The following is an 8621-nucleotide window of genomic DNA, read 5'->3' as shown; positions in this document are numbered from 1 at the left end:
ACTATTTGTGTAATTGCTTCAATTATTCATGAGGCTTTGAGTGTGGAAACTTGACCTGTGAAATCTTGGAGGTCAAAACACTTAGTTTCTACCCAAAACACCAATAACTACAAAAAAAAAATTACTTATCTTTCCTGCTCTATTTGTCAGCTGGAGTGTCTTGACCAAATTTTTTTTACCTCCTCTCCCTAAATTTAGAAAAAGAGCCAAGCAGTTATAAAAATATATTAGATTCCACTACCTCTGATACCGAGCCTTGGAAATCCTGAAAAGGTGAAAATAGGGCCGCAGGGAATAACGAGCTTTGTGCTTTGTCAGGACTCTGCTGAGCCAATGGCAGACAGTATCTCCAACATGGACAAAGGTTACTTTGCCCAGGGTTTTTTAAGTTCCTGCAAAAACAGTGTTAGATTTTTTTTTCTTTTTAGTATGTCAAGGGCGCCAGGACCAGCAATCAGTAGCTGCCCAGGTACCAAAAAATTATGCTTCCGAAATCTCTTGATGTCGATTCTGCACATAGAGCAATCAAGCTGCCCTACATATGCCACTCACGACAGAAGCCCTTTTTTTTTTGACAGTGTTAGATTTTAATCCAATACTAAGAACTAATTCGACACAGGAATGTGTAGAGAGGGAGCAAGGCCCAAGAAGAAAGGAGGAAAAAGGAAATTAGTATTCGTTGAGAGCAGACTATTGTAATAATAATAGTAATAATAATAATAATAGTAATAATAATAATAGTAGTAGTAATAATAATAATAGTAATAATAGTAATAATAATAATAATAATAATAATACAGAAGTGAACCCTTAGAGTACTTAAAATATGCCAGGCACTGTTCTGTGAGTTGTCCTGTAGACAGCATGTCACAGATACACATCAGGCCATTTAATTCTAACCACAAGCCTATACGGAAGGTACAATTATTATCCCTTAGAGGGTGGCTTCTGTTCTTGTCCTGTGCCCTCCTGATTCTACACCCAGTTCTCCATTGCAACGAAAAATAAGGCATAGCTACAAATGTGTGAGGGAATGAGGTAGGTATTTTTTAGAGTTTCACAGGAAGATGGAAGCATATATTACATGTCATAAAAGTCTTCATCCCTTTCTACATTCGGTATCTCCATTCTCCTCACACCATCTTCTTCATACTCGGGGAAGGCCTGTAGAAATTATTTTCTTATCAGGCCTTCAACAGAAAATCCACTCAGTGGGACAAGGTGAGGGTGCTACCTGCTTAGAGAACAGGTTAGGTGTCATCCAGTTCCCCGCACACAGGCCTCCAGGCCATTTTATCCACCCTCACTGCTTATCGAACTATTTATCTAACCAGTACGTCTTTCCCCTGGGGAGAGGTCTGATGCTGAGAAAATTAAGTGTTCTCCACATCCTCACATTATGTCTCATGCATTTTGTATGGACCGTTACTAGCTTTTCACCGTGGCATTATTAGGTAGGCATTATTACTTTCTGTTTTAAAGGTGAGAGGCCTGAGCTTCACAAGTTAAATAATTCAGGATTGACCAAACATCCCAGTTTGTCTGGGACTGCTCTTATTTAGTACAGAAAGTTCCAGGTCCTGGGGAACCCTTCAATCTTCGGCAAATCAGGACGGTTGGTTACATTAACACTAGTATAGTAGTGATGGTTGGTTATACTAACACTAGTATAGTAGTGATGGTTGGTTTACAGTTCAGGTCTTCTGGCTCAATGAACACTTGTTGAAAGAGAGAGACAGTTTATGGGAAAAGAAAAAGGGAAGAAAGAGAGGGAGGGAGAACTGGAGGAAGAAGAAAAGAAATTTCATGGTGATTTATTATCCCATGAATTTTAATATTACATTATGCATAATTTATAGTCTATATACAGTGTAACATAGATATAGATGATAGATAGATAGATAGATACAGTTGGCTGATATTTGAAGGGCTCAAATCATGAATAACCTATGATGGTTACTTAATATTTGAGCCACAAATACTTGAACTATCTTTAATACATAATCACTATAGAGTTAGCTTATTTGCATAAAATAGAAACTCCTTCATGGTTGAAACAAGCAGCATCAAAACAGAGGATTAGATATAAGAATCTGGCATGCCCAGCAGCCTGACACCTTTCCAAGTGCTATGCTTGCCCTCCAAATCATTCCTGAGCCCCACAATTTCACGGAGGACTCGGTCGCCTTATTCCAGCATGAAAATTAGCTGAATCTTGCTGTTGGAGTAGCGTTGAATCCACCCCCAGAGAACCTTTATTTAGAGAACTAGCTACCAGACGGCATGATGCAGTGAAAGACACTGAAGGACAGGTAAGGGGACCTCACTGACTTTCCAAGAGCAGGCCCAGTGGTCCTTCTTGTGGGGCTGGTCATGGTCTGCATGAGGGGAAGACTGCAGTGTGAAGCCGTAACATAGCACATGGGCACGGGGCTGTAGGGGAGAAAGCCTATAGCCTTTACCAACCTCATGAACCCCCAGGTTAGCCCACATCTGTTCGTAGCCCTCTCCTGCTCCATAGGTAGGTTCCCTCATACTACAAAATAAGATAATAAAGATTGTTTTTTTAATAAATAATATATAGAAATGACTTGCTTTAGCCAGAATGGCTGTAAACAGTTGTCTATAAAATAAGACTTCCACTTCCACAATAGCTATAATACATGAACTCTGGAAGAAAGAATAGAATGAGCTGTGATGAGAGTTGCCCAACGTCTAATTAAAACAAAAGAACTTGAAAACGGCTTTCTTATTCCCCTTGGCATTATTAAAGAAGACAGATTGTCCTAGTGCCTTGCCTCAGCAGAGGGCATCCCCTTTGCTTCTGGGAAAAGGAGAGTTAATCCGAACAGAATATAGCTGTTAAAAATCCCTCCCAAGTTCACACTTCGAGATTTGTGTTACAGTCATTGATTCTTTTACCACCTCTCCTGCATTTGCCAACCCACTAAACCTCTTATCGGGCCAGAAATTCAACTTCTATAAAATGGTCATTCCTTCTTACTATAAAACATTTAATTGAGTTAATATTTCAAGTTTTTCATTATCGTTATAAGGAAACATTAATGGTGAGAGGGAAAAAATCAGTCAGCAAAATTTCTATTACTTTTCCGTTAGTGAATGTGGTCATTAGGCCCTACCTTGGGAAGATCTCATTTCCTGAAGGACCTGGACAATGATGAACTAAGAGAGACAGTTGAAACATATAAATACATAATCTTAACCAAATATAGGGAGAGTCAATTCAGGGCAAGTTCACCGGTGTCTACTTCTTGAACAGGTTCCCTCCCCCACATAATAGATTTCTCCCAGAAGAAATAGGCAAAGCAAATGACCATCCATTGGCTCACCATCTGCATTGCTTCGCAGTTTAAATTTCATATTTCCTTTGTAGCTTTTCGATTTTGCATATTTAATGTTTTAAATCAGCATGACTTTTTCAGGATATAAATGAGCATGGCAAATACTCTCGTGTAGGGTATATTCTTTTAAAGAAACGATTCACTTTGCAGAAATTCTTCAAATGATGCTTAGAGCTGAACCCTTTACTCCAAAAGTGGGAACTATATAAGCCCAGCTAACAAAGACATTTCTGAGCCTTTCATACTTAAAAGTATAGGAAAGAAAGTGTTTTCTTTTCCCTTGCTCTCAATGTTAAAACTTCCATAGACTCAGCAATAAATGGCCCTCTGATCCATTGTTTCTAAGAATTCAGTCTCAACTTAAACCGTAAATTCTGTGTAAAAATAACGGCAGCACTTGGTATGAAAACCAATTTCAAACAAGGAAAGGGATCAGCATAAGGATACCAGGGGAATTAAGCTATTTGGCTTGTATAAGCTTCTCAATTTTGCAAGGCAAAGGTTTTAGACAGGAAAAAAAAGACAAAGTGAGAGTCGATGGGAATACAGTATTAAAAATAGGAGGTTGCAGAGGTGAACGCTGAGGGGCAACAGTTAGCTGCAGATCAGGCTTCTCACATCACACAGGGTCACTCTACATCAAGAAGGGTCTGCCCAATGTCACATACATAGCAGTGGCAGTGAGAAAGTATGCTGAACCCAGAGATGAAAAAAACAGGACTCCAAAGCTACTCCTAAGGTCCTAAGGTCCCAAGGAAAAATGAAGCGAATTGGAAGGAAAAAGCAGGAGGGTATATTTCAGCAGAATCTAAGGAAGACCCTTCTAAATTTTGGAGTGGTCCAAAAACAAGATTCTATCTAGGTATTGTACTTCCCATTACTGGGGCCGCTCACACAGTGACTAGACAACCTCTTACCAGAGGTGCCATTGAGGGGATTTGTATGATAAGCCCCCGGGGTACAGATGTACTTCTGGGATTTCTTCTGTCCTGCCTCTGAATTCGGCAATGCTGAAGGGGGCAGGTATCATGATATGCTGGACCTCAGAGATAAACGGTCTATATCTTAACATTAAACAAGAACAAGAAGAAGGCCAGCATAATAAAAACTCATCTGACACCGGTTCTGATAAACCTGGTCTTATTTTTATTTCTTAACAATAAGTCCAGAAATAGGCAGAAGCTGACAATGGACTAGCCGGAATCCCAGCGAAGAACCAGCTTGTGGATACACTGGGAGCATCTGGTGCCCTGGAGAGCAGAGTTTGGGTGCAGAAAAGACTGGCTGGGGTTGTTCTTTGGTTAGTCAAGCAACATTCACTGGATTAAATTCACACGTGTTATCTTAAGTTTGAGGTTCACATTCTTCTTCTTCTTTTATTGTAAGTCTAACAAAATGTAATAGCTCTGAATAAACTTACTCCAATTTGCAAACTTAATTATATGCCTTCAAACATTTTAACAGCGGTATAAATGTAATGTGTTTGATTTTCTTTTTAAAATACTCCCATTTTATGCCTGACAAAACTTCCCACTTAACTAAGTAATTCTAAAAAGTCTAGTAAATTAAATTTATAGATATGGCGACTCATTACTGAAAATGTTCTAATGAGATTACACACATATGTGAATGTGGTCTAGTCTATCTGCATGTCTGTATTCATGTACGTAGGTTATTTCACACAATAGGAGGCTAAATATATGATGCCCATGCTTGTGATAACATTCCCTCCTTCTCCTTCAGGGTGAGGCCAGATTTTGTTTCATAGTAATTCCCTCCTTATCCTGCACTTTTAATTTCTCCTCTCTTCTGTCTTCTTTCTTGCAGTGCTTTAGCAGATTCATATCTTTCTGAGCATAAAGACAGAAAATGCTTAAATGACCTGGTGATGCCCATTAGCTACTCCTTGTCTCTTTCTTCAAGGTCAACCCCCTTAAAGTAGTGATTTGCGAACACTGTGTTCCCCTCTTCAACTGCACACTGTTCGAGCTGTGGCCCACCCAACCGCACATGCAACGCACTTTCCCTGAGTCCAGTCTCCTGGATCTCATTGTATAGTTGTATTTCACGTCGTTCATCCTTCAGATTATCCCCTTCACTCTGATGACATTTCTGTTTATTCCCCAGCTTCTCCACTAGCTCATTCTCAAATTTTTCCTTAGGTGACTTCCCTTTACAGTCCCAGTCTATAAAATATTTGAGCCCTCCCTGGTTCTGCTCTTGCAACCTTTCATGAGAGATCTCCTCCACATCTCTGCTTCACTGACATCTGTGTAATACCCTGTAGATTCCAAAGTCTGTATCTCTAACTTCTCAGGCATTTCTCCCAAGCTCCTGTCCAACCACTCCGCTCCCTTACTCATCTGTCAGCTTCACCTCAAACATTGCCTGCTCTGGGAAGCCTTTCCTGACTACCCCTGCTTAGTGCTCCTCTGTGTTACAGTTCCCTGCATTCTCCTCCATCAAAGCAGTTATCATGCTCCATAGAAACTAGCTCTTCACATAGAGGATGGCATATAAAAGATATTCAATAAAAGTTTTCTGATTGAATAAAAGAATAGTGGGTATTGATTACTTCAAACTCTGTACACTGGACTATTTTATGCAGTAATGCTAGGATGGCATTTTGAGGCCTCATTTTTAGCAAATACCTGTACCTAAGATAATGAATAACTCATTTAGTGTTCAACTTAAATCATATAAAGTATCATAGATAGCCTTTATATCTTCCTGTACAATAATAAGAACCAAATAAGAAGTGGAAGTTTGCATTTATTAGCTTGTTATACTGTGCAGCTAAAAGCAATTTCGTTGACCCACAGGATCATAGATAGATAGATAGATAGATAGATAGATAGATATAAAAGATGGTCTTCTTAGAGCTTAACCGAGGAAAGTTTAATGACAAGGCTTTTGCAGTGTGTGGACAATAGCTGTTGAGTACCCAAAGGACTATGAGCAACAGAAAGCCAACACCAGCCCTAGAGCCGAAGAAGCAAGTGGAGGAAATGGTGCAACAGGTAAGGAGCTGGGATGAGACTTGAAGCCACCACTCAGCATCAGCCGTGGTCATGGAAGGGCATCGACACTGAATGAACTATGATGAAGAAAGAGGGATAAACTCTCCAGGCTTCTGGCCTCTCTCCCTTCACCTCCCACAGAGGCCTCCCCGCTGAGGAATCCACTGGAAGACAGAATGCAAGAGGACATAGGTGATCCAGTCTAGAAGCTCGAGTAAGGCGGAGAGCAGGAGGCCAGGTGGATGGCAACAGCACCCGCCCTGACTCTGCCTGCGTTGGTGGTGGAGTAGAGAGTAGAGGGAGCAGTCCAATGATGGCATTGACTGGGACTCCTATTCTCTGTCTTCATTTACTCACACCAATAAGGTAAAAACTCTCTTAAATAATCTCTTCTTGCCCTGGCTGGCATAGCTCAGTGGATTGAGCATGGGCTGTGAACCAAAGTGTTGCAGGTTCGATTCCCAGCCAGGGTACATGCCTGGGTTGCAGACTATAACCCCCAGCAACTGCACATTGATGTTTCTCTCTCTCTATCTCCCTCCCTTCCCACTCTGAAAAATAAATAAATAAAATCTTTAAAAAAATAATAATAATCTCTTCTTAACCAACCCTTCAGCTTAATTGACAATCTTCATCCCCCTTTAACCACATCCTGCCTGGTATTCAGTGGCTTCTCACTCAGTTCTGCTCTTAGCATGTGAGTCATCAATTTCCAAAGAACTTGTATTTATTCTGAAAACTCCTTAATGTCAGCTGCACTTATTGTATTATGTTATTTAACTATCATGCCAACTATAAAGTATAAACACAAAATTAAAGAAATTCTTAAATTTCCTTATTTTAATCTATATTCACTCTATAGGTGATCTCAACCAGTCTCATGGTTTAAATTATTATCTATATACTGATAATTTACAAAGATAAACATCCTGGCCCCAGCTGGTGTGGCTCAGTGGATTGAGTGCCAGCCTATGAACCAAAGGATCACTGGTTCAGTTCCCAGTCAGGGCACATGCCTGGGTTGCTGGCCAGGTCCCCAGTAAGGGGTGTGTGAGAGGAATCACACGTTGATGTTTCTCTCCCTCTCTTTCTCCTTCCCGTCCCCTCTCTCTAAAAATAAATAAATAAAATCTTTTTTTAAAAAAAGATATATATCCTCAACATCTTCACCTGAACGTAACAGGTATTGCTAATTTAATGTACTCAGATCTAAGTTTTGGACCTCCACCACTATCACCACCACCCCAAAACTGCTCCACCTGAGACTCACCCATCTCAGTTAATGGTAGCTCCATGCTGCTACTTACTCAGGCAAAAAACAAACAAACAAACAAACAAACAAAACTTGGATTCACTTTCGATCTATTCCTTCTTTACATTTCATACCAAATCTGTCATTTAAAAATGTTGGTTTTGGCCTGGCTGGCATAGCTCAGTGGATTGAGCATGGGCTGTGAACCAAAGTGTAGCAGGTTCGATTCCCAGTCAGGGCACATGCCTGGGTTGCAGGCCATGACCCCCAGCAACCACACATTGATGTCTCTCTCTCTCTCTCTCTCTCTCTCCCTTCCTTCCCTCTCTAAAAAAAAATAAATAAATAACATCTTTTTTAAAAATGTTGTTTTTATGTTTTAATTTGATAACAAATGTGGCCACTTCTAGTCACCCCCACCGCCACTCCACCAATCTGAGCCACCACCATCTTTTACCTGAGCTATTGCAAGTTTCCTAACTGGTCTCCCAACATCAACCCTTGCACCCCACAGTCTACTCTTAACCCAGCAGTGCCGTCCTCATGACTGATCATGTCCTGTATCTGCTCCAATCCATTGCTTCCCCATTTCCCTTACAGTAAAAGCCGAAGTCCGTATACTGGCCTGCAGGTCCCTCTGGGACCTGACTCTGTGGACCCTGCTCTGAGCTCACGCCTTACGACCCTCCTTCTGGATGACTCTGCTTCCCCCACACTGGTCTCCTGGCTGGCCCAGACCCAACCCAGGGCCTTGGATCTAGTTGTTCCCTATATTTGCAAAGGCTTTCCAGATATCTCCAAGGCCTACCCCACCCCTCTAAGTTTTTGCTCAGATGTCAGCATCTCATGAAGAGTGACACCATTTACAACTGCAGACCTTCCCTAGTGCTCTTGTTTCTTCTCAGCTGATTGTATTTTCCCTATAGCATTTAGCACCTACTAATACTTTATAACTTGATCATATGCTGTGCTTATTTTGTTGATATC

General features: G+C 40.8%; 1 non-coding gene across 1 annotated transcript; it reads right to left on the bottom strand.

Moving 5' to 3' along the window:
- Positions 1-434: 434 nt before the first annotated feature.
- LOC114495874 lies at positions 435-568 on the bottom strand. The gene has a single exon (XR_003684537.1). It is a non-coding gene; the product is annotated as a U11 spliceosomal RNA (small nuclear RNA).
- Between the last annotated feature and the right edge of the window lie 8053 nt (positions 569-8621).

Source organism: Phyllostomus discolor, chromosome 4, assembly GCF_004126475.2.
Source record: "Phyllostomus discolor isolate MPI-MPIP mPhyDis1 chromosome 4, mPhyDis1.pri.v3, whole genome shotgun sequence".
NCBI lineage: Eukaryota > Metazoa > Chordata > Mammalia > Chiroptera > Phyllostomidae > Phyllostomus > Phyllostomus discolor.
The sequence above is the reverse complement of the archived record's forward strand: the minus strand, read 5'-3'. Positions and strand labels throughout refer to the sequence as shown.